General features: G+C 40.9%; 1 protein-coding gene across 3 annotated transcripts in view; it reads right to left on the bottom strand.

The window, feature by feature from the left end:
* Positions 1-26,221, bottom strand: part of SPOP (speckle type BTB/POZ protein) — an 82,672-nt gene extending 56,451 nt beyond the window's left edge. Inside the window, exon 1 of one of the 3 annotated variants that reach the window (XM_061391437.1) lies at positions 25,918-26,221. The gene's annotated coding sequence lies outside the window, so the exon portion shown is untranslated. The remainder of the gene's footprint in view (positions 1-25,917) is intronic. The other 2 variants (XM_061391439.1, XM_061391438.1) reach the window with 2 other exon arrangements.
* Between the last annotated feature and the right edge of the window lie 1,515 nt (positions 26,222-27,736).

Here is a 27,736-nt window from a genome sequence, read left to right as displayed (position 1 = left end):
ACAGTTCTATGAAGACCTACAAGACCTTCTAGAACTAACACCCAAAAAAGATGTCCTTTTCATTATAGGGGACTGGAATGCAAAAGTAAGAAGTCAAGAAACACCTGGAGTAACAGGCAAATTTGGCCTTGGAGTACAGAATGAAGCAGGGCAAAGGCTAATAGAGTTCTGCCAAGATAACGCACTGGTCTTGGCAAACACCCTCTTCCAACAACACAAGAGAAGACTCTACACATGGACATCACCAGATGGTTGACACCAAAATCAGACTGATTATATTCTTTGCAGCCAAAGATGGAGAAGCTCTATACAGTCAGCAAAAACAAGACCAGGAGCTGACTATGGCTTGGTTCATGAACTCCTTATTGCCAAATTCAGACTGAAATGGAAGAAAGTGGAGAAAACCAACAGAACATTCAGGTATGACCTAAATCAAATCCCTTATGACTACACAGTGGAAGTGAGAAATAGATTTAAGGGACTAGATCTGATAGACAGTGCCTGATGAACTATGGATGGAGGTTCATGACATTGTACAGGAGACAGGAATCGAGACCATCCCCAAGAAAAAGAAACGCAAAAAAGCAAAATGGCTGTCTGAGGAGGTCTTACAAATAGCTGTGAAAAGAAGGGAAGTGAAAAGCAAAGGAGAAAAGGAAAGATATACCCATTTGAATGCAGAGTTCCAAAGAATAGCAAGGAGAGGTAAGAAAGCCTTCTTCAGTGGTCAATGCAAAGAAATAGAGGAAAACAACAGAATGGGAAAGACTAGAGATCTCTTCAAGAAAATTAGAGATACCAAGGGAACATTTCATGCAAAGATGGGCTCGATAAAGGACAGAAATGGTATGGACCTAACAGAAGCAGAAGATATTAAGAAGAGGTGGCAAGAATACACAGAACTGTAGAAAAAAGATCTTCACGACCCAGATTAATCACGATGGTGTGATCACTGACCTAGAGCCAGACACCCTGGAATGTGAAGTCAAGTGGGCCTTAGGAAGCATCACTACAAACAAAGCTAGTGGAGGTGATGGAATTCCAGTTGAGCTATTTCAAATCCTGAAAGATGATGCTGTGAAAGTGCTGCACTCAATATGCCAGCAAATTTGGAAAACTCAGCAGTGGCCACAGGACTGGAAAAGGTCAGTTTCATTCCAATCCCAAAGAAAGGCAATGCCAAAGGATGCTCAAACTACCGCACAATTGCACTCATCTCACACGCTAGTAAAGTAATGCTCAAAATTCTCCAAGCCAGGCTTCAGTAATACGTGAACCATGAACTTCAAGATGTTCAAGTTGGTTTTAGAAAAGGCAGAGGAACCAGGGATCAAATTGCCAACATCCACTGGATCATCGAAAAAGCAAGAGAGTTCCAGAAAAACATCTATTTCTGCTTTATTGACTATGCCAAAGCCTTTGACTGTGTGGATCACAATAAATTGTGGAAAATTCTGAAAAAGACTGGCATACCAGACCACCTGACCTGCCTCTTGAGAAACCTGTATGCAGGTCAGGAAGCAACAGTTAGAACTGGACATGGAACAACAGACTGGTTCCAAAAAGAAAAAGGAGTACGTCAAGGCTGTATATTGTTATCCTGCTTATTTAACTTATATGCAGAGTACATCACGAGAAACGCTGGGCTGGAGGAAGCACAAGCTGGAATCAAGATTGCTGGGAGAAATATCAATAATCTCAGATATGTAGATGATACCACCCTTATGGTAGAAAGTGAAGAACTAGAGAGCCTCTTGATGAACGTGAAAGAGGAGAGTGAAAAAGCTGGCTTAAAGCTCAACATTCAGAAAACTAAGATCATGGCATCCGGTCCCATCACTTCATGGCAGATAGACGGGGAACAGCGGAAACAGTGGCAGACTTTATTTTTCGGGGGTTCCAAAATCACTGCAGATGCTAACTGTAGCCATGAAATTGAAAGACGCTTACTCCTTGGAAGGAAAGTTATGACCAACCTAGACAGCATACTAAAAAGCAGAGACATTACTTTGCCAACAAAGGTCCATCTAGTCAAGGCTATGGTTTTTCCAGTTGTCATGTATGGATGTGACAGTTGGACTGTGAAGAAAGCTGAGCACCAAAGAATTGATGCTTTTGAACTATGGTGTTGGAGAAGACTCTTGAGAGTCCCTTGGACTGCGAGGAGATCCAACCAGTCCATCCTAAAGGAGATCAGTCCTGGGTGTCCACCAGAAGGACTGATGCTGAAGCTGAAACTCCAATACTTTGGCCACCTGATGTGAAGAGCTGACTCACTGGAAAAGACCCTGATGCTGGGAAAGACTGAGGGCAGGAGAAGGGGATGACGGTGGATGTGATGGTTGGATGGCATCACCGACTCGATGGACATGAGTTTGGGTGGACTCCGGGAGTTGGTGATGGACGGGGAGGCCTGGCATGCTGTGGTTCATGGCGTTGCAAAGAGTCAGACACGACTGAGAGACTGAACTGAACTGAATACCTCAGACTCCTCACCTGTAAAATACAGATGAATACCTCCCTCATAAGGTTACTGTGAAAATTAAATGAGCTAAATACAAGTAAAATAGGCTTCCTCAATGGCTTAACAGTAAAGAATCCACCTGTAAAGCAGATGACTTGGTTTTGATCCCTGGGTTGGGAAGATCCCCTGGATAAAGAAATGGCAACCCTCTCCAGTATTGTCTGGGAAATCCCATGGACAGAGGAACCCAACGGGCTACATACAGTTCATGGGGTCGCAAAAGAATCGGACACAACTTAGCAACTAAACAACAGCAACTAAATGAGTAAAATGCTTAGAACAGAAGCTGACACATACTAAGCGCTCAGTAAACGTTAGCTATTATTATTATTTTTAAAAATACTGTGACACTAGGAGGGGAAAGGACTGAGCAGACACAAGTTTTCTAGGTGATGGAAAGGACTTCCCCTCAATGTACCCAAAGAAAACCTTCACCATGTACCTTAATAAAATGGCATTCTGGGGCCTTCCCAGGTGGTCCAGCAGTTAAGAATCTGCCTGCGAGTGCAGGGGACATAGGTTCAATCCCTGATTTGGGAAGATTCTACATGCCGTAGGGCAAATAAGACCATGTACCTCAATACTGAAGCCTAGCGCCTAGAGCCCGTGATCTGCAACCAAGCAGCCACTGCAGTAAGAAACCTGCACACCACAACTAGAAAGTAACTTCAGTTCAGTTCAGTCGCTCAGTCGTGACCGACTCTTTGCGACCCCATGGACTGCAGCACGCCAGGCTTCCCTGTCTATCACCAACTCCTGGAGTTTACTCAAATTCATGTCCATTGAGTCAGTGATGGCATCGAACCATCTCATCATCTGTCATCCCTTTCTCCCACCTTCAATCTTTCCCAGCATCAGGGTCTTTTCAAATGAGTCAGCTCTTCGCATCAAGTGGCCAAAGGACTGGAGTTTCAGCTTCAACATCAGTCCTTCCAATGAACATTCAGGACAGATCTCCTTTAGGATGGACCAATTGCATCTCCTTGCAGTCCAAGGGGCTGCACAGTTCAAAAGTATCAATTCTTTGGTAGTCCAACTCTCACATCCATACATGATTACTGGAAAAACCATAGCTTTGACTAGATGGACCTTTGTTGGCAAAGTAATGTCTTTGCTTTTTAGTATGCTGTCTAGGTTGATCATAGCTTTTCTTCCAAGTAGCAAGTGTCTTTTAATTTCATGGCTGCAGTCACCATCTGCAGTGATTTTGGAGGCCAAGAAAATAAAGTCTGACACTGTTTCCCCATCTATTTGCCATGAAGTGATGGGACAGGATGCCATGATCTTAGTTTTCTGAATGTTGAGCTTTAAGCCAACTTTTTCACTCTCCTCTTTCACTTTCATCAAGAGGCTCTTTAGTTCTTCCTCACTTTCTGCCATAAGGGTGGTGTCATCTGCATATCTGAGGTTATTGCTATTTCTCCCAGCAATCTTGATTCCAGCTTGTGCTTCCTCCAGCCCAGTGCTTCTCATGATGTACTCTGCATATAAGTTAAATAAGCAGGGTGACAATATACAGCCTTGATGTAGTCCTTTCCCTATTTGGAACCAGTCTGTTGTTTCACGGCCGGTTCTAACTGTTGCTTCCGGACCTGCATACAGGTTTCTCAAGAGGCAGGTCAGGTGGTCTGGTATGCCCATCTCTTGAAGAATTTTCCACAGTTTGTTTTGATCCACACAGTCAAAGGCTTTGGCATAGTTAGTAAAGCAGAAGTAGATATTTTTCTGGAACGCTCTTATTTTTTCAATGACCCAACGGATGTTGGCAATTTGATCTCTGGTTCCTCTGCCTTTTCTAAATCCAGCTTGAACATCTGGAAATTCATGGTTCATGTATTGTTGAAGCCTGGCTTGGAGAAGTTTGAGCATTACTTTACTAGCTGTGAGATGACTTTGAACATTCTTTGGCATTGTCTTTCTTTGGGATTGGAATGAAACTGACCTTTTCCAGTCCTGTGGCCACTGCTGAGTTTTCCAAATTTGCTGGCATATTGAGTGCAGCTCTTTCATAGCATCACCTTTTAGGATTTGAAATAGCTCAGCTGGAATTCCGTCACTTCCACTAGCTTTTTTCGTAGTGATGCTTCCTAAGGCCGACTTGACTTCACATTCCAGGATGTCTGGCTCTAGGTGAGTGATCACATCACTGTGATTATCTGGGTCATGAAGATCTTTTGTGTATAGTTCTTCTGTATATTCTTGCCACCTCTTCTTAGTATCTTCTGCTTCTGTTAGGTCCTACCATTTCTGTCCTTTATTGAGCCCATCTTTGCATGAAATGTTCCCTTGGTATCTCTAATTTTCTTGAAGAGATCTCCAGTCTTTCCCATTCTATTGTCTTCCTCTATTTCTTTGCCTTGATCACTGAGGAAGGCTTTCTTATTTCTCCTTGATATTCTTTGGAACTCTAAATACATAATTTAAAAAAAGGCATCCTGGTTTATCCCTCAGCCCAATGTGAGCTTGGCTAGCCACTTTTCTCTGAGACCAATCAACTTTGGTGCACCAAAAAAAACAAGTGCACTTGAAAAACTAAGAAATGGATCCTAAATCCTGAAAACCCCACCAAGTTAATAGCATCCTGATAAGGCTTGTCAAAAGAGCTAGACAGCCAAACTTACAACCTTGGTTCCATCTAAAAGGCACCACTGGTCGAAAATGATTCGGTAAAAAGAATGTGATGCTATGCAGGAGATACTTAAAGTATACCACAGATTAGTTTTAACATGATTGTATACTTTAAAGAGAAAATCTTAGCCTGAAGAAGCACTAGTCAGGGGCTTTCCTGGTGGTCTAGTGGTTAAGAATCCGGCTTGCAACATTGGGACATCAGTTTGATTCCTGGTCCAGGAAGATCCCACATGCTGTGGGGCAACTAGGCCCCTATGTCACAATGACTGAGCCTGTGCTCTGGAGCCCATATGCAGCAACTATTGAAGCCCTGAGCACCCTAGAGCCTGTACTCCGCCACAATGAGAAGCCCATACAAAGGGTAGCCCCGGCTCTTTGAAACGACAGAAAGTCTGCGCACAGCAACAAACACCCAGTGCAGCCAAAAAGTTAAATACAATTTTTTTATAACTACTAGTAAGTTTTCAAGTATCTATACTAAAGGAGGTGAAAAGTGGTGTAAATAAGTCAAAACAGAAAAAGCAGAAATCCTAAACATTTCACTTTGGAATGTATTATGTAAATTTTCCTATAGATGTATAACCAAAATTGCATATGGGCTGAACTAATAATAAAGTGTATTTACAGAGCTTGGCCATATATTCAAAACATCATGGAAGTGAATTCAGAATAAAAGAAAGCCAGCATGAGATAAATTCCTATAGATAATTTACATGAGGATCATTTAAAACTATTATTATGTAATAGTTCCTCTCAATCTCACAGCATCCTCTTGAGGCACAATCTTAGGCCACAGATTCTTTCAAATGAAAATCTGTAATTGTCATTTAGAAATACAAGGTGAGAACAACTGAGTTTCCAAAAGTGAATGAATCTAGACCTGGGGAGCCATGAGACAATCGTGCAACTGATGGGTTTTGCTCCCACAGATATGTAGGTGCATTATTGTGCCTACGGAGGTGGAAGTGAGTATCAATCTAACAGCAGGTCAATTTATTTCATAAAATCAAGGTATTCTTTAAAGTTTATGTAACAATTTCAAGTGCCAGAAAGGACTTCAGCAATCACCCTGTTTAAACCCTTTGATTTTACAGAAGAAACTGAGCTACACAAAAGCTGCAACATGTCTGTCAAGCTATATAATAAAGAGAATATTTAAGTATCACTTTTTTATTGATATAACATTTAACACTGTGTTAGTTTTAGCTGCACAACATAATGATTTGATATACACATATATAGTGAAATTATCACCACAATAAGTTTAGTTAATATCCATCATCACAGAGTCATAAAAAAATTTGCGTGTGATAATAATTTTTAAGATCTACAGGAAGTTCATTACTCAAATAATTCACTTATATAAATAAATAACCTATATTTCTTGTAAAAAGAGACTTTATTTTGCTTAAATTGGACCACATTATCTGCTTTATCTTAAAGTTCCCTACTGTACAACTTCAGATGTACCAAAAATAAAAGCAGTCCTCTGGAAAAGAACGTTACTCCCATAAAGCCTCTCACTACAGCACAGCAGGAACCCTCCTTTCCGATTAGTCTAACCACCTACTCTCTAGCCTATTTGTCAGCTCATACACACGTTCCTCAAATTTGTTATTCCATTCTGAAGGCTAGGAATGCTCCTACCTTGTATGTGAATACCACTCTTCTGGATCCAGGTCAGACTTCACCTTGCCTTGAAGTGTTTCCTAATCACCTCCGTTCACTCTGAATTCCCATAATATTTATTGTCACTTTCTTGGCAGTTAACAAATGTTACTTAGAATTCCTTACCTGATCATTAATATAGGATGCCCAGAACTATATGTGTTTTTCCCTACCCTCAATTATCTTTTGGTAGGTATAGTGAGAACTTGAAACAGGCACATAAAAACCAAAACAAAAACAGTTGGCAAAAAGATAAAATTGATTTTTTTCCCCTTTACTAAAATGTCCTTTAATGCTATTTATCTTTTCAACCATAAAGATACTAAAAGAATAATTATGGGATATGGAATATTGTATAACCTTCAACACAGTAATTCCACTTCCACTTTAAGAGTCCATCCTAAGGAATCAATCTGATCAGTGTATAAAGATTCATCACCAAAAAAAAAAAAAAAATTCATCACAGCATAATTTATAAGCAAAAATTGGAGAAAAAAGAAGTTCATTAGTAGGGAATTCGCCACATAAAATATGATGCACCCATATAACACTATTTTTGTGTAGTTACTTTAAAAGATTATTTTTAATGACATGAAAATTTTAAAGTTTTTTCTCTTTTTCTCTCCACAATTTAATAATCAAAAAAGCAAATCTTCTCACTCTGAAAAAAAACAGATGGTAGATTTGAAATAACATACAACTCTTTATCACTCAGGGCTTCCCTGGTGGCTCAGAGGTTAAAGCGTCTGCCTGGAATGCAGGAGACCTGGGTTCGATCCCTGAGTTGGGAAGATCCCCTGGAGAAGGAAATGGCAACCCACTCCAGTACTCTTGCCTGGAGAATCCCATGGAGGGAGGAGCCTCGTAGGCTACAGTCCATGGGGTCACAAAGAGTTGGACATGACTGAGCGACTTCACTTTCACTTTATCACTTAAGAAGTAAAACACTAGCTTAGGAAGAAAAATAGTCCCTAACAATGTACTGAAGTCAACATATAATTATTTTCATAACATGTTGTTTATTCATGCCAGAAGTTTCTGAAATAATTACCCACAACTTTCTCTGAAGGAAGTGTTCACCTATTCAGAGGACATCTCTGTAAGTGGTGACAGGACAGCAATGAGTCATCAAGTCAAGTCAACAACGACCACCACTATCATCCCATCATCAGACCAAGGAGGCAGAGGGGAAATCCACTTATTTAGCACCTCTGATCAACAGATTTGAATATTGAAGTACACGAAGACCAAGACGGTACTCGGCTGTCTTTTGCTGACTGGACTTCAACTTCAATGGCTCTCACAGCCATTCCATTTCAGGCCGTCATTCACACTCTCATCCAAGGATCTCTTGGAATTGTTTCTAATTTCCAGATGCTAACTTCTGAATTTTTCTCTCTGAACTTCTATTACATTTACCAGGAGGAAGGGAAGACTCACGATGAGAAAACAAGTACGAAAGCCCTGAAGGAGGACCTAGCTGAGCATACTGGAGGAACAGAAGGAAAGCCTGTGCAGCTTGAACATGGCACACAAAGGAAAACGTCACAAAAAATAGACAGGGACCCTATCACAGAGGGCCTGACAGGTCATGATAAAGACTGTGGATGTTGTATTTTCAAAATTTTTTACACTCCCATGGTGAACTAATTTTATGTAAATAAAACACAGGTCTATGTTGCAAAGCTCACCTGCTCCTTCCAACAGATTAAACTGCCTGCCTGCTAAGCAGCCTCTCTTAAATGTCAATACATGCAAAGCCAAACACTTTATTTACATCTGCTAACAGACTGGGCTTCCCATGTGGCTCAGTGGTAAAGAATCTGTCTGCCAAAAGAGCCATGGGTTCAATCCCTGGGTCAGGAAGATCCCCTGGAGAAGGAAACAGCAACACGCTCCAGTATTCTTGCCTAAAAAATCCCATGGACAGAGGACCCTGGTGGGCTACACAACTTAGTGACTAGGCAACAACAGACCATTACCCAGGCTTGACATCTCAAAGCTCTCTCATTCCTTGTCTACTGTCCATCCCCACTACCTAGGGGCTTCAGAGGTTTCCAAATCTCCAACCTACTCCTTCTTTTCTAGTCCCATTGCCACCATCCTAGTTCACACCAGCACCATTTCTTGTTCAGATTGCGGGAACAGTAACCACTTTCCAGACTTGCAGTTCCTTCCACATCAAATGTATCCTGTATGATGCGTTTAGATACTTTGAAGACCATCAGCAAGCAGGTTATATATAATTAACTGAAATCCTGACTTTACTTCAAGCTCCACTCACATTTCTGCCTATTTAATATATTTATACTCAGCCTCATTCACATTTCAAATTTTAACAGGTCTAAAACTGAAGATCCTGACTTCTGATCTTCCCTCCAAACCCTCACCTGCTCCTCCCATTTCTATCCCCTGCTTCCATCTCAGTAAGTGATATCTCTAATCACCTATGTACTTGAGACAGAAACCTGGAAATCATCCTTGACACTTTCTTCTCCCAAACCCCCACATTCACTCTAAAATTTGATAGATTCTCTGACATATTCTCAAATACTTCTCTCCATCACTTCTGCCACTGAGTTCCACCTGCAAAGATTCTTATTTAGGTATTTTAAGGTGCAGCCCAGGCTTTAGAACTTCAAAAGCTCCCCAAGTGATTCTAACATGCAGTTAAGGACTACAGATCCCAGACTCCTACTAACCTCTCCAAGCTTATTTCGACCGCTTTCTCCCTTGTTCACCTAACTCCAGTCACCCTGGCCTCCCTGCTTGTTTCTTGCACATGTTGGACACATATATTCCTCCTGGCTTTTGCCCTTGCTACTCCCTCTGCCTGGAGTTTCTGATTTACTCCTCCACTTTCTACTTCTACAGATATTACTCAAATATTACCTTTGTAGTGATTTAATGAGACATTCCCTGGCCATTCTATCTAAACTTGCAATACCCAACTCCAACCAAACACTCAGTATCTCTTTCTCCATCTTTATTTTTCTCCTTGGGACCTACCACCTTCTAACATAACCATATATTCTATTTATCTTGTTTACTGCCTGAATATGCACTTCATGAGAGCAGAGATTTTTATCTGTTTTGTTCCTTCACTATATCCCCAGCACCTAGAACATCATCTTGCACAAGGCAAGTACTCGATTAAAAATTTAACTCCTCAGCAAGGCCTTCCCAGATTCCTCAATTAAACTTAATTTCCCCATTTACCCCCCATGGTAATTTACTCCCTTCCTTCATAACATTTACAGTAATTTGTAATTATATTTTATTTATTGAAGTTCCTTTCCTAGAGTGGAAATTCTCAAATATGGATTTTCTGTTTGGTTCACCATTATATATAGCATTTCTCATGCTTAAGTGGCACAGAGCAACTATTAAAATTTTTTTGATGAATGAACTAATAAATGATTGAGGCCAAATAAATTTTCTGAAAGCACACTCTGATCATATTATTTTTTCAAAAAATTTCAAAGTCTCTCCATCACTTACCACATTAAACCCTAACTGCCTGGTCTTGGTAGAAAGCAAAAGTCGCTCAGTCGTATCCGACTCTTTGCGACCCCATGGACTGTAGCCTGCCAGGCTTCTCCATCCATGGGATTTTCCAGGCAAGAATACTGGAGTGGGTTGCCATTTCCTTCTCCAGGAGATCTTATCGCCCCAGGGATTGAACCCAGGTCTCCTGCATTGTAGGCAGACGCTTTACCTTCTGAGCCACCAGGGAAGACCTCCCATATTCTGAGCCAATTGACTTTCCTTTCTTATCTCCTATTTTCCCATGTGTCTTTTCCTTCAGCTACACTACACTGCTCATTATTTCCAGTACACACCCTATACTAACAATGCATTTCCCCACCTCCACATTTTTGCTCTTGACATTCCTTCTGCCTGAACTAACTTTTTATTTCTGCCTATCAAAATTCCTGCCTTTAAAATACCTACCCTTCAAAGCCCAGTTCAAATGCACCCTTTACAAAGACAGTCTTTCCACCCTAACTTTCCCAACTGAATGGTGTCTTCCTTTTGTTTTTTTGGCTGCACCACACAGCATGGGGGACCGTGCCCCCTGTAGTGGAAACACTAAGTCTTAACCACTGGACAGCCAGGGAAGTCCCTCTTTCTTTTCTAAACACCAAAATACTGGGTTGGCCTAAAAGGTCATTCGGGTTTTTCCATAACATCTTACAGAAAAACTTGAACGACTTTATACAGTACTTTATATAATACCACAACAGAATATATAATACTGGTTTAATTCCCCACTCCTTTCAGAACATACCTTTTACCAAACCTTTTGTTTATAGTCACTCAATAGGTATCTGTTGAAGTCAGTTAACACCACCAGTCCTGTCTCTGTCATAAAACATATTTAAATTTGGGGGGAAGGGTGTTTTCTTTCACAAGACTCTTAAATGACCAAAAGATTTAAAGCTGCAATAACAGATTCCCAGCCTTAACCTTCCCTTCTATGCCTTTTCTGGAAAGGCAAGATCTTCCCAAAAGCAATTTTTGCAGCTCAGAATTTTTTTTAAAATTTATTTATTTTTAATTGAAGGATAATTGCTTTACAATATTGTGTTGGTTTCTGTCATATATCAACATGAATCAGCAACAGGGTATACGGATGCCCCCTCCCTCTTAAACTTCCCTCCCATCCCACCCTACCACTCTAGGTTGTCACAGAGCACCAGATTTGGCAGCTCAGATTTTTTAATATATTCAACTGCTTGAAAAAAAAGTGTTAAGCTACACGTGCTACTATGTGACTAAACTCCCATAGTGAAAAACTGAAAGTGAAAGTCACTCAGTTGTGTCTTACTCTCTGCCACCCCATGGGCTGTAGTCCACGGAATTCCCCAGGCCAGAATACTGGAGTGGGTAGCCTTTCCCTTCTCCAGGGGATCTTCCTAACCCAGGGATAGAACCCAGGTCTCCCGAATTGCAGGTGGATTCCTCACCAGCTGAGCCACAAGGGAAACTCCGTAAGCCATATTAAAATTGGTTACCCTACGATTATGACATGTTTGAAGGACTAGCTGAAAATCTGAATGCCTTAAATTCTGCTGTTTGAAAACAATAATTACTAGGAAACTATTTCTGTTCAACAAAAAATCTGAAACTTTTTAGAATCTTTCAAGTATCCCATTACTTTGCAACAAAGGTCCATCTAGTCAAGGCTATGGTTTTTCCAGTAGTCATGTGTGGATGTGAGAGTTGGACTATAAAGAAAGCTAAGCACCGAAGAATCGATCCTTTTGAACTGTGGTGTGGAGAAGACTCTTGAGAGTCCCTTGGACTGCAAGGAGATCCAACCAGTCCATCCTAAAGGAAATCAGTCCTGAATATTCACTGGAAGGACTGATGCTGAAGCTGAAACTCCAATGCTTTGGCCACCTGATGTGAAGAACTGACTCATTTGCAAAGACCCTGATGCTGGGAAAGATTGAATGTAGGAGGAGAAGGGGACAACAGAGGATGAGATGGTTGGATGGCATCACTGACTCAACGGACACGAGTGAGCAAACTCCGGAAGTTGGTGATGGACAGGGAGGCCTGGCGTGTTGCAATACATGGGGCTGCAGAGTCGGAAACAACTGAGCGACTGAACTGAAGTATCCCTTCATTTCTCCATCACATTAAATATTGTTAAGTAACAGTATTAGCAATCCAGTAAAATTCTACCATGAAACACTTGCTGTACCTCAAATAATAGACCTTTTTTATCCTACCCACTGTGGTTCCCAAAGTGTAGTTCATAAATCCCTGAAAGTCCCTTTCAGTGAGTTTGTTGAAACTATTTTCACAGTATTAAGAAATTTTTGCCTTTTTCATTGTGTTGGCATTTGCACTGGTATACAAAATCAGTGCCTTAGTATAAAGAAAGGTAACGGCATCAAACTGTACTAGAGTCATGCGTGTCTTTTACCATCAGGGACTATTCTTCTTAAAAAGTCAATTTCACTTGAAAATATTCCTGAGGAAGCAGTATTACTTTTATTAAATCTGAGCCCTTGTATGGGTCTTTTAAATATTCTGCATGATGAAATGGGAAGTGTGTAGATAGCACTTCTATAGGATACTCAAGTACATTGGCAGTCTCCAGGAAAACCTCTTGTGACTCTTGATTTGTGAGCTAACCTAACTGCTTTTTTCATGGAATACTACTTTTACTTGGAACAAAGGGCAAACTGTGGTTATTCAGACATGAATATTTAGCAGATGTTTTCTTGAAAATGAATTGATTCTGTCACTTCAAGATACAAATACAAGATACAAATACAACTGACAGTATTTGTAACTAATGGCAAAATCAAAGCTTTTAATCAAAAATTAAAATCTTGGAAATATTGTAGCTGCATAGATTCCCAATACTTAAAATTTTTTCTGATAAGAAGGAGAATATTAGCTAATGTGGTTTTTTTGGTATCATATTATGAAATGTGTCATTTGGAAGATGTTTAACTCAATGAACCAGCATTTCCAAACAACCAATGTATGATATCATAAAATAAAGTATCAGTTAAAGATCTATTTAAAGTACAAGAAAGACCAATGAATTTTAATATACAACATGACTTCAGATTCCACACTGCAATGTAACTTATGAAGAAACTACTGATTATCAAGTTTTGGTGTAGTATCAGAGAATATGCACAGCTGTCTGAAAACGCTCCTCCCTTTTCCAACTACAAGTACTCTGGACATACTTTCTTCATATATTTCAATCAAAACTATCACATCAGGTTAAATACAGAAGCAGACATGATAGTTTAGCTGTCTTCTATTAAGCTGGATATTTAAGAGATTCACAAAAATCCAAAACTGCCACTTCTAACTTTTTAGTTGTTTTTCATAAAAATATATTATTTGTATTAATATATTTAAAGTAGTTGATATTTTTAAATGCTTTATGTTTAATTTCTAATTTAGTAACTATGAACAGATATAAACTACACAAAGAAAAACTCAAAACTCAATTTTTAAGAGTGTAAAGAGTCTGAGACCAAAAAGTTTTGAGAACCACTGCTTAAGAGAACTTGCCTCTGATTCCAGCCACTCTCAAAATTGCTTTGTGTATCCTCAACCAGAGTTGAACCTGAGGCAGATATCTGGTCTGGGGGAAGTCAAGCCTTAGACTGATGAAATCAAATATTGCTCGGGAACCTGAATTAAGCTTCATGGATCTTAAGGTCTGTATGTGGTGGAACACTAGAATCTATTAAGTCTAACTGCTTAAAATACCTGAACTGTTTCAGTGCCAGCCCTTTCTGAAGCCCTGGTCAGCTTTTCCTTGGATTCTATAACAGCTATTTCCTTTTGATAAATCTTTTATATGAGCTATTTTAAATAGGCTTATTTTTCTTATGATCAAGAGAGTCTTAATACCACAGAACCTCAATGTCATTACAAAAACCATTTAATTTGGGTCCTTATATGAGACAACAAATTATAACAAGGCTCCCCTCCATTTGAAGACAATATTCCTATATCAAAGTAAATATCACTCCAACAAAATTAAAAACTGAATGGAAATTATTGGTTCATTCAGAATAAGAGACAAACTTAATAACCAGCTGTTATATAAGAGAGGCTTGATAATTTTCTTTCTCTTGGAGAAGGCCCTTATATATCATGTCAATATAATTTAGACAGCCTATGGTGTCATTCGGAAAAGGCAATTGCACCACACTCCAGTACTCTTGCCTGGAAAATCCCATGGATGGAGGAGCCTGGTAGGCTGCAGTCCATGGAGTCGCTGAGCGTTGGACACAACTGAGTGACTTCCCTTTCACTTTTCACTTTCATGCACTGGAGAAAGAAATGGCAACCCACTCCAGTATTCTTGCCTGGAGAATCCCAGGGACGGGGAAGCCTGGTGGGCTGCCGTCTATGGGGTCGCACAGAGTCGGACATGACTGAAGCGACTTAGCAGCAGCTTAGCAGCAGCATGGTATCATTAAACCACACCAATCTGACAGGGTTTGTCACAGAGGCTGATGAACCGAAAAAGAACAAGGTAGTGAGACCTGCCCTACCAGACAGAACAACTATTATAAAGCTATGACAATTAAGACAGTGTAGTATCAGCGCAAAATATGCAAATAGACCAATGGTGCAGAATACAGAGAACACAAACACAAACCCTCATATATTTGGAAACATGTTAAGTGGTATCATGGCATCCGGTCCCATCACTTCATGCCATCACTAAGATCATGGCATCAGATCCCATCACTTCATGGTAAATAGATAGGGAAACAATGGAAACAGAGACAGACTTTATTTCTTGAGCTCCAAAATCACTGCAGATGGTGACTGCAGCCATGAAATTAAAAGACACTTGCTCCTTGGAAGAAAAGCTATGACCAACCTAGACAGCATATTAAAAAGCAGACATTATTTTGCCGACAAAGGTAAGTCTAGTCAAAGCTATGGTTTTCTCAGCAGTTATGTATGGATGTGAGAGTTGGACTATAAAAAAAGCTGAGCGCCAAAGAATTGATGCTTTTGAACTGTGGTGTTGGAGAAGACTCTTGAGAGTCCCTTGGACTGCAAGGAGATCAAACCAGTCAATCCTAAAGGAAATCAGTCCTGAATATTCATTGGAAGGACTGAGCTTCAGAACTGACTCATTGGAAAAGACCCGGATGCTGGCAAAGACTGAAGGCAGGAGAAGGAGATGACAGAGGATGAGATGGTAGGATGCCACCACGGACTCAATGGACATGAGTCTGAGCAAGCTCCAGGAGTGATGGTGATGGACAGGAAAGCCTGGCATGCTGCAGTCCACGGAGTTGCAAAGAGTCAGACATGACTGAACTAAACTGAACTGAAATGTTATCATAAAGTTGCAGTGGGCAAACATCAATATTCAACACACGGTGGTGGCCACCAGGTGATCTTTATGGAAAGAAAATTAACCCTATTTTGGGTTTTCCTAATGAAAAAAATTAGATCTCTATGTAACACCAAGCATCAAAATAAATTCTAGATGGATTAAAAACCTAAATGTGAAAAGTGTAACTTTAAAACTTGTAGAAGAAAACACAGTATATAACTATTACCTCACAAAAAACGTACACCATAAAAGAAAAAAAAAGTCTTTAAAGTTTAAACTTAGTTTCAAAAAAAGATAAGGCTAAAAAACACATTAAAACATACCCATTAGGATGGCTATTTTTTTAAAAAAAGCGTAGGATAACAAGTACTGCCAAAGACTTAGAAAAACTGGAACCCTTGTACATTGCTGGTAAGAATGTAAGACGGTGCAGCCACTACATTAAACTGTGTGGTGGTTCCTCAAAAAATGTAAAAATAGAATTAACATATGATTCAGCAATTCCACTTCTGGGTATAAACCCAAAAGAATTGAAACCAGAGTCTCAAAGAGATATTTGTCCACCTATGTTCAGAGCAGCATTATTCACAAGAGCAAAAGGTGGCGGCTACCCAAGTATCCACTGGTGGATGAATGGATAAACAAAATGTAATTATATACAAACAAGGGAGTATTATGCAGTCTCCAAAAGGAAGGAAATTCTGACAGCATGGATGAACCTCATGGATATCATGCTAAGTGAAATAAGCCAGGTATAAAAGGACAAGTACTACATGATTCCACTCGTATGAAGTATCTAAAGTAGTCAAAATCATAGAAATTGAAAGTAGTACCTGTTTTAAATACCAAGAAAAGGACTGTGTAGACCTCAAATCACAGTGAATGATTACATATATATCTTTTTCCTTACAAATAAAAAGATTGCTAGGAGGAATTAGAGGCCTTCAGAGAACTACTGCAAGCTCTTCTTTGATATAGCTGGTGCCTCAGCCCAAAGATTTACGCCAACAGCTTCTTAGAAAGCAACACTAAAGAATAAAGGTCTTCGGGAACTGCCCTGGTGGTCCAGTGGTTAAGTCTTCATGATTCCACTATAAGGAGTGCAGGTCTGATCCCTGGTTGGGGAACTAAGATCCCATACGCCATACGGCACAGTAAAAAAATTTTTTTAATTTTTTGAATTGTTAAAAAAAAAAAAGAATAAAGGTCTTCACGGTCAAGTAAGGGTTACTGTCCAACTGTATAAGTCCCATTTTGAGGTCTGCATCCAGCATTCCCAAAGCTGCATGACCAACTTTGCCACACACAGCAACTGTACAACTCCTGCCAATTCTATTAAAACATGACCATAGTTGCAAGAATGAAGGGCCAAGTGTTTCCTAAAGAGGCTAAGCTTCAAAATCATTTTTTACTATAACAGGAGCTTGTCAAAAACAAAAGTAAAGGAAGCTACTGGAATGATTCACCATAACTGAAAACAAACACAAGAAACAGGTGTGCTTCCCTGAATACACAACCAAAATTTAGTAAGGAGCCAGTACTGTTATGAAACCAGGTTGAGAATAAGCTTATAAAATCTGAAAGTAAATATGACAAGATGGCAAAAAGAAAACTGAATTTCAGATAAATATCAGAATACTGTTATTGTCAGGCTTTGAGTAACCTGAAATCCGTAAGTTACTCAAAACATCACTAAATGGTTAAGAGTCTTATAAATCATTTTCTGCTAAGGCAGGAACATTTCATGCAAAGATGGGAACAATAAAGGACAGAAATGGTATGGACCTAACAGAAGCAGAAGATATTAAGAAGAGGTGGCAAGAATACACAGAACTATACAAAGAAGATCTTCACGACCCAGATAATCGTGATGGTGTGATCACCAACCTAGAGCCAGACATTCTGGAATGCAAAGTCAAGTGGGTCTTAGGAAATATCACTGCGAACAAAGCTAGTGGAGGTGATGGAATTCCAGTTGAGCTATTTCAAATCCTGAACGAGGATGCTGTCAAAGTGCTGCACTCAATATGCCAGCAAATTTGGAAAACTCAGCAGTGGCCACAGGACTAGAAAAGGTCAGTTTCATTCCAATCCCAAAGAAAGGCAATGCCAAAGAATGCTCAAACTACTGCACAATTGCACTCATCTCATACGCTAGTAAAGTAATGCTCAAAATTCTCCAAGCCAGGCTTCAGCAATACGTGAACCGTGAACTTCCAGATGTTCAAGCTGGATTTAGAAAAGGCAGAGGAACCAGAGATCAAATTGCCAACATCCGCTGGATCATCGAAAAAGCAAGAGAGTTCCAGAAAAATATCTACTTCTGCTTTATTGACTATGCCAAAGCCTTTGACTGTGTGGATCACAATAAACTGTGGAAAATTCTTCAAGAGATGGGCATGCCAGACCACCTGACCTGCCTCTTGAGAAATCTGTATGCGGGTGAGGAAGCAACAGTTAGAACTGGACATGGAACAACAGACTGGTTCCAAATAGGGAAAGGACTATGTCAAGGCTGTATATTGTCACCCTGCTTATTTAACTTAAATGCAGAGCACATCATGAGAAATGCTGGGCTGGATGAAGCACAAGCTGGAATCAAGACTGCCGGGAGAAATATCAATAACCTCAGATATGCAGATGACACCACCCTTATGGCAGAAAGTGAAGAACTAAAGGGCCTCTTGATGAAAGTGAAAGAAGAGAGTGAAAAAGTTGGCTTAAAGCTCAACATTCAGAAAACTAAGATCATGGCATCCGGTCCCATTACTTCATGGCAGATAGATGGGGAAACAGGGCAAACAGTGACAGTGAAAACTTTATTTTTGGGGCTCCAAAATCACCACAGATGGTGACTGCAGCCATGAAATTAAAAGATGCTTGCTCCCTGGAAGAAAAGTTATGACCAACATAGAAAGCATATTAAAAAGCAGAAACGTTACTTTGTCAACAAAGGTCTGTCTAGTCAAAGCTATGGTTTTTCCAGTAGTCAAGTATGGATGTGAGAGTTGGAATATAAAGAAAGCTGAGCACTGAAGAATTGATGCTTTTGAACTGTGGTGTGGAGAAGACTCTTGAGAGTCCCTTGGACTGCAAGGAGATCCAACCAGTCCATCCTAAAGGAAATCAGTCCTGAATATTCACTGGAAGGACTAATGCTGAAGCTGAAACTCCAATACTTTGGCCACCCGATGTGAAGAACCGAATCACTGGAAAAGACCCTGATGCTGGGAAAGATTGAAGGCAGGAGGAGAAGGGGACGACAGAGGATGAGATGGTGGGATGGCATCACCGACTCTATGCACGTGAGTTTGAGTAAACTCCGGAAGTTGGTGATGGACAGGGAGAGGCCTGGCGTGCTGCAGTCCATACGGTCGCAAAGAGTTGGACACGACTGAGTGACTGAACTGACTGACTGAGGAATTAGTTTAGACCCTAAACAGGTTTAGAATATAGCTCCACTGTATCTTTCCCTTGTATTAACTTTTATTAGTGTGATGGGTTTTCAGGAAACACTGAGGATGCATCAACATTTCTGAGTCCACAGCACACAACAGAAATCCACAGGATTTAGTACTGTTCCAGACCCTGTGTTAAGACAGCTAGATATTAGAGCTCATGGCCTATCTGAAAATTTTCCTTAATTATGAACAATTTGTCACTTTTTCATGATGAAATCTTGTGATAATGAAAAATATATGTTATTACAGCATAATCTTACATAACACTCCAACTGTGTTGGAGAAATGTGTGTGAATAAGGAAAAGGGAGGAAAGACACACACACACTTATACATGTACACACAAAGGTATATAATGCTCAAAACCCCACATCTCGAAAATATTATATACAAATTATCAGTTTATAAATTTCATCTTGTATACCTTTCATCTCAGGGAAAAAAAGCAAGTTTGCTCATGAGAAAAGAAATTCCACAGTCTCTTCTATGCTGTGCTATGCTTAGTCACTTAGTCATGTCTGACCCTTTGCCACCCTATGGACTGTAGCCCGCCAGGCACCTCTGTCCATGGGAATTCTCCAGGCAAGAATACTGGAGTGGGTAGCCATGCCCTCCTCCAGGGGATCTTCCTAACCCAGGGATCAAACCCGGGTTTCCCGGCATTGCAGGTGGATTCTTTTACTGTCTGAGCCGACAGGGAAATCCAGTCTCTTCTATAGCTAACCTTGTATTTGTGACGTGGGGTTGGGAAGCAACGCTCTCTTGAGAGATACTAGCTGTTTTTCACAAAGAGTACTCAAGATAAGAAAGCTGTGAGGTCTAAGATTCAGAATCCAACAATGCCAGTGACACAGAAATGAATCAAACACTAGGTGCACTGTGTTAAAAAAAAGACACCTTTAGTTGTTAGAATTTGGGGACAGAAGCTCCATACGGAGATTAACAACACAGTTTATTAAAATGGAAGGAAGTGTAGTATAGATATATAAGCATACAGAGGTAAGGTGAGGGGACATCTGAGACAAGAAAAAAGAAAGTCATTCAGCGACTTCCTCTACTAGAAGCTTATACACCAAGTGTAAAAGGCTCCCAAAGGTCAAACATGGGACATTTTGAGCATCCAAAAAAAAAGTCTGTGATTATTGGTAAAACACAGAGAAAATTAAAATCCATGAGTTTATAAAGATACCAAAACAGAGCAAAAAAAAAAAAAAAAAGAAAATTCATTTCCTATCATTAGAGGTATACCAACTTCTTACTCAGAAAATTGCTAAAGGATTCTGAGTAAATTAAGAATTTATCTGAACTTTTGGGAAGAAATTATAATCTATTCCTAACTGATGAGAGATATCTTTACAGATGATGGAAGGCTAATCAATATAAAAGGAATGTTAGAATTAGAAAATTACCATTTTGTAATAGCCAAAGAAATAGTTGATTCAGGCAAAGACTGTTATCAGTAGGTGATAAAGGCTGCTGAAGAAGCATAAGAGTATTGTGTCAAAGTGTCACTACTCTACCTGCTAATTACAAAGTCTTTACAATGGAGAGATCTGGTATTTATCATCTTGAACAAACAAATCCATCACCATTAACAGTCAGACATTATGACATGATGTTTCTCTTATTGTGATGTGACATGAGGTACACAGCATCACCTATGAAGTATTATTACCAAAAATGTTTAACTGAATCTAGCCAAGACTTCACTGCCAGTTTGTAAGGAAATACAGGGATAAAGGAACAAATTACATGAAACTGAGAGGAATCTCCAGTTTCTCAGAAAACTCTAGAAGTGATATATTATACAAGACAAATGGCCTGGTCTCTTCAAAAGGAAAGACTGCATTGATCCTAAATAAAGTGGTTTAGATTTAAAAAGAGACTAAGGAAACATTTTTGGAGAAAAAAATACCAATAGCTAACAAGTGTTGTGTTGGAGACAACTGGGAAAACCTGAACATGAATTAGATATTAGATGGTACTGGGAAAGTATTGTTAATTGCCTCCGCTGTGACAATGTATTGTAAGATCAATGAACTAAAACAATGTCTGTTTTAAAAAGATGCACTAAAGTATTTAAAGTATTAAAGTGTCATGATGTCTACAATGTAAAGATTTATATATTATATACAAACACATATGCACATATAAAGTGGCTCCCCCAGTGGCTCAGCAGTAAAGAATCTGCCTGCAATGCAGGAGACCCAGGTTCAATCCCTGAGTTGGGAAGATCCCCCGAAGGAGGGCACAGCAACCCACTCCATTATTCTTGCCTGGAGAATCCCATGGACAGAGAAGTCTGGTGGGCTACACATAGGGCCACAAAGAGTCAGGCACAACCTAAGAGACTGAGTATGCACGCATGCACATATACAGATAAAACAAATACAGTAAAACATGAAAAACTGTTGGAATCTAGGGAGTAATTGGTATAAAGATGACAACTGTACTATTCTTTCCATTTTTCTGTATGTTTACAATTTTTTACCTAGACAGCTCAAAATGCACTTCCTTTCCTCCAGGAAGGCCTCCCAAATGAACTCTCCTCTATTTGCTCACAATTCATAGTGAAGCACACATTCTGCAACTATCTTTCAGAGTACTAGCAGCAATATTCTGTGCAGGCACTCAGAAAAGCATCTCAAATAACTGAGTTAGTCTTTTAATTTCTCAACAGAGTAGCAGTTCACTTGTATAAACAATCTTGAGTCACAGCTCTCAAAGGGAGATCATCAAACATCACTTATGGGGTTACAGAATTTCCCATGGAGAAACAATCAGCAAGTGTGATAGGGAGAAATTAGAATACAAGTTGTACGTGTCTTCCTAGCATTGCTTTTAAAAAGCCACGTTATCCAGGCATATGACTTTATTCTCATGAGATTATTCTTCAGTCCAACAATATCTTTCACCACTACCTCTGGTCTGCAAAACAGTGACAATATTTATCCACAACTCCTGGGGATAATGAAGCTTAACAAGGTACATAATGAACTTTAAAATCTCACACAAAAGAGTGCACGAAGTTTTATTGTTTTTGTTACTGTTTTGTTTTTTTTGGCTGAATTGTGAGGCACGAAGGATCTTAGTTCCCTGACCAGGGATCAAACCCATGCCCACTTACTGGAAGCATGGATTTTCCACATTGGACTGCCAGGGAAGTCTCCTGCAGGAAGACTTAAAAAATCAGATAGTACAGTGCTGGTGAGGAAAGAGCCAGACTCACACTGCTGGCAGGAATATAAATTAATACAACTTTTATGAAAAGCAATTTAGCAATATTTAACAACATTAAAAATCCATATAACTTTCCACCTGGAATTAATCCAACAGACATCGATGTACATAAAAAGGACACATGAGGAATTAACTGTAGCACTGGAAACAACCTAACTATCCAATAAACGCTGGCTGGATAATGGCACATCTATACAGCAGAATATCTGCCAGCTTTCAAAACGGAAGAGGTTAAAAAAAAAAAAAAAAGGAAGAGGTACTCTATGTACTGTATGAAATGACAGCCAAGATATACTAAGTGAAAAAAGCAAAGTGCAGAATAGTAGGTATAGAATCTTACCATTTATGTAAACAACAAATAAAAACAAAAACACCAAAGAATATATAGTTGCATATGCATGTAAAAGCCTTATCTATGCAAGGTAAACAAGATACAGGAAACAATTTCCTTCAAGGGAGGTATCTAGAAGGATGAAAGGAGGACATATTCTATGTAGTTTCTGATTTTTGTATCGTATGTGTGTACATGTGTTACCCATTTTAAAGAGTTATTTTTTTAAACAAGGCTCTACACCAATTTAAGGCTTCCCATGGCAACCCACTCTAGTATTCTTGCCTGGAGAATCCCAGGGACAGAGGAGCCTAGTGGGCTGCCGTCTATGGGGTCGCGCAGAGTTGGACACGACTGAAGCTACTTAGCAGCAGCAGCAGGTGGCGCTAGTGTAAAGAATTCATCTGCCAACGCAGAAGACATAACAGATGCTGGTTCAATCCCTGGGTCAGGAAGATCCCCTGGAGTAGGAAACTGCAACATGCTCCAGTGTTCTTACCTGGAAAATTCCAAGGACAGAGGAGCTACAGTTTATGGGGCAGCAAAGAGTTAGACAGAACTGAGCAACTGAACACATTGCACCCATCTGAATTATTTAATACTTATCTTAACCTAAAAGCATTTCATGTCTTCACACCATACAACTTTTTTATGAGACTTCAGTAAATTCAACCAGATAAAAAGAAAGCACCCTATATGACAGAAGTCTACTGAGAAGAAAAAAGGACATTTATTTACCTGCATTTTACTTCCAAATTTTACCAGACTAGGGGACTTCCCTGGTGGTCCAGTGGTTAAGGCTGTGCTTCCACTGCAGGTGGCCCGGGTTCAATCCCTGCTCAGGGAACTAAGATCCTGCATGCTGCATGCATGGCCAAAAATTTTTAAAAATTAAAGAAATAAAAAAGATTTTACCAAACTACCTGACAGAAGTCTGGACATAGGCAACACTGAACATCTCCAAGCACTAAACTAACCACTATGAAGAGCTCTAAAAGGATAAGTCCCAAAGTATCAAATGGACATCAACCACCCCCAGCCTAAGCATGAGGTGGTCACAATAACTTATACTTCTCAGTCTTCACACAAGAAAAAAGATGAATGTCCAGCTCTTTCAAAGGATACAAGAAGATACATGCTAAGTCACTTCAGTCATGTCCGACTCTGTGTGACCCCACAGATGGTAGCCTACCAGGCTCCCCCATCCCTGGGATTCTCCAGGCAAGAACACTGGAGTGGGTTGCCATTTCCTTCTCCAAAGCATGAAAGTGGAAAGTGAAAGTGAAGTCGCTCAGTCGTGTCCGACTCTTAGCGACCCCGTGGACTGAAGCCTACCAGGTTCCTCCATCCATGGGATTTTCCAGGCAAGAGTACTGGAGTGGGGTGCCATTGCCTTCTCTGACAAGAAGATATATGCCCCCCAAATTCTTGTGCTTCCTATGTCATTGCTTGGCTCCAGCTGTAACCATTACAACAGAAAACAGCATGAAAGACAGCTGAACCATGCCAAGGCCACAGTAAAATGAGGAAGTAAAATATATATATATACTTTAAAGCCCAAGAACTTAAGGCCCTAGAGTTAAGAATGACAACCCCTTCTCCCCCAAAAAGCCTTGAGAGATGAGGATCAAAGAAAGAACACAAAGGAAAGAAAAGAGAAAATAAGGCTTCCTAATAATATGTCCAACTCAATGGACATGAGTTTCAGTGAACTCCTGGAGTTGGTGATGGACAGGGAGGCCTGGCATGCTGCAATTCATGGGGTCGCAAAGAGTCGGATACGACTGAGCCACTGAACTGAACTGAACTGAATAATATGTCCCATTCCTAAGTTATCCAGACAGGAAGCAAGGTTGGCAAAGACAACTAAAAGAACAGAGAAAATGTGCACCACCACCCCCGCCAACAATTTAACTATTCATTTCAATGCTATTCAGCAAACCTTTTGCTTGTAAGAGTTTATCATCTCTTCACCCTGTTCTGATGGCAGCGAGTATTCAAGAGTGGCAACATAGGAGCAAATCAAGGGACCATGTATAATCTTCCAACTGAAAACACAGGTTCTAGATCACTGAGATATTACTGCACCTTAAAGTTCATTTTAAAAATTGCTCTTTGTTATTTGCAAATGTGAAAGAAACACCATTCTTGTTACTTAAAACTTCCACTGGCTAAGTTATCGCTCACCAGTAGTTTCAGATTGCTTTTTTCATGTGCTATTCAAAACATCAATAATGTACAGCTAAAAACGAAAGCACTAAAGAAGATCTTTTACCAAAAAAGAGGCAAATAGGTCACACCGAGGAGGGCTAGAGATCAGAGTACATAGATGTCTTGATGTACAGTTACTACTCTAAGCCTTATACTCTTTACTTCATCTGGTTCTGTGAGAATAAGTAATTTTACTAAAAGGAAACCCCCCTTACTTTCTTTTTTATGGCCCTAGTCCTCCTTAGAAAGGCTACCAAAATCCCTTGCCAGAACAATTGCCACCTACTCCTAAATTTAGAGGAGGTTTGCATTAGCGATACAACATGACGATGGAAGAATCCGAGGAAAGAAAAGGAATACTAAAACTATAAGTTCCAATGGCAGTTTCCAAAATAGGGTCAGCGTAGGGAATGCTTGCTCTCGGAGGCGTTTGGAGCCTGGGAATCCCTATGACAACACAAGACGCGAAAGGTGCTTTGTCATAAATTCCCTCAAGTAATTTAAACCCTCCCTTTTGGAGAGAAGCAACAGGCCCACTATCTGGCACCAAGTCTAGCCCACTGCCTAGGAAGAAGGCGGGCGCGCGGTCAAGTGGCTCTTTATCCCGCAGGTCCCTGCAACACAGCGATGCGCATGCGCCCCGAGGGCAGCGACCAAGCACCCCTAGCTTGTTCACACTCGAGCATGCGCAGTCACCCATCTCGCCGCAGGCGACAGCTCACTATTTGGCAAGGGGGATGGGACTGGGAAAATCATGGGGGGGGGCCGAAGGCAGGGGGCGCGTTTGTGTCTCCTGAATGCTTGGGATTAGGAGAAGGCACGACTGCTGGCATTCGCGGGCCATGTAATCCGGGATGTGGGAAATGGGGCAGAAAACAGTCTATGTGCGGCGCGGGGTGGTGGGGGGGCGGAGAGTGGGGGGTCAGTCACCTCTTAAGGGAGACACCCCCCCCCACTCAGACAGGACAACCCTTTCCCTCGACTCTCCTCCCCCCACTCACCTGAGAGCGGCGGCGACAGCTGCTGGTCCCCGTCCCCCTGCGCTCGCCTCATACTGTCCGCAACATCCGGGACCTGCGAGACCGCCGATACACAAATACACACACACAAGGAGCGCGCACACTCACACACACACACACACACCGAAACACACCGGTCGGGGCGTCATGGCGTCAGCACGTCGACGCAGCGAGCGCGTACCCGCCGGGGCCCCACCCCGCGCGGCCTCCGCCTCCTCTACTCCGACTCCCCTCCCCTTTTTAGGTTCTCCAGCTCCTCCTCCCTCTGCCTCAAGACTCCGCCTACCTTCCCTACTGCGCATGCGTCCCTTGTGTCGCCAGGGCCCGAAGATTTGAAGGGAAGGAGGGGCTTGAGAAAAAAGAGGCGGGAACTCGCAGAGGGTCGCGTGTAGGGCGCGGCAGTCTGCGCGGAGGTGCGAGGACGAAACAGCGGCTCACCAAGATTGGGAGTCGGGTGAGCGTAACAATAAAGACATTTAACAACAGCACCTTATATTCACTAGCAGCTTGTGGATTACTAAAGACGTTTACATATATTACCTCATTTTTCTAACCAGCTCTGTGTCAGTAAAATATTTTGAACTTTTTGATGATGTTAGAGACTTTTAAGTAACTTAAAAAGTTGAGCTTTCGGAAACAAAAACAAAAAGGCCCATTCTTTTGCGGTAAGGTGGGCATGTAGGTGGCTTAACTGATAGCAAGCTGATTCACGAACAATTTATTTTCTTGGACACCTGGGTCCCCAGTTGGTCTCACATCCTGTCTCCTAAGGACTATCATTGATTGCTGAGTTGAGTAAAAGAAATATATCTCAGGGATTTCCCTGGCAGTCCAGCAGTTAAGAAAGACTCTGTGTTTCCTCTGCAGGGGGCACTGGTTTGATCCCTGGTCAGGGAACTAAGATTCTGCCTGAATGCTGCATAGTGCAGTTAAAAAAACCTTAAAAAAAAAAAAAAAAAGGTCTCAGAGCCTCTGGGCCCTAGGAGAAAGAAGTTGCCTTCACCAGTGATGGAATATTTGATTTGTTATTGCTACAATTCTTGCCTAAGATTAAACTTTAAAAATTTTATTCTTACTGAATCGAGCCAAATAATCTGGAGCAGGCATTGTCTCTTTTCCATACTGAGATTGTATCATTATGTAGACACACACACACACACACACACACACAAACATGTGAGGAAGTGTCTTATCCAAAAAAGCAACCAGATAAACCTGTGGGTCATGGGGTGACAAAGTATGAACCCTGCCTTGTGAAAACTGGAAGCTTCTGGAAGCTCTGCTTCTGTGGGACTGTCTCCAGGACACAGTGCTCACTATGTCCTGCCGCATGTGTCCTGGGGCCCCTTGGCTGGTGAGTCTGTTCAGCAGGGACAGCTGGAAAGTACATGAGCCAAACCACATGGGAGGCTGTGACAGTACCAGACTGTTGTCCACTTTCAAATGCACAAGCAGACCCTACAAAATATCCTTGGAATGACAGACAAAACACTCCTAAAGCTTCCTCAACCCATATTTTAGCCAAAATGATCAAGAAATGGAGATCCTAGACTTCCCCGGTGGTGTATGGATAGGAATCCGCCTGCCAATGCAGGAGATGTGGGTTCAATCCCTGGTCCAGGAAGATTCTACGTGCCTGGGATCAACTAAGGCTGTGTGCCACAGCTACCGAAGCCTGTGCTCCTAAAGCCTTGTGCCCCACAACAAGAGAAAGCCACCACAATGAGAAGCCTGCACACCACAACGAAGAGTAGCCCCTGCTCACTGCAGCTAGAGAAAGCCCACACAAAGCAACAAAGAC

This window comes from Bos javanicus, chromosome 19 (genome assembly GCF_032452875.1).
Source record: "Bos javanicus breed banteng chromosome 19, ARS-OSU_banteng_1.0, whole genome shotgun sequence".
In the NCBI taxonomy this organism is placed as follows: Eukaryota; Metazoa; Chordata; class Mammalia; order Artiodactyla; family Bovidae; genus Bos; species Bos javanicus.
Note: the sequence above shows the minus strand (reverse complement) of the source record. Positions and strands in the feature narration are given on the sequence as shown.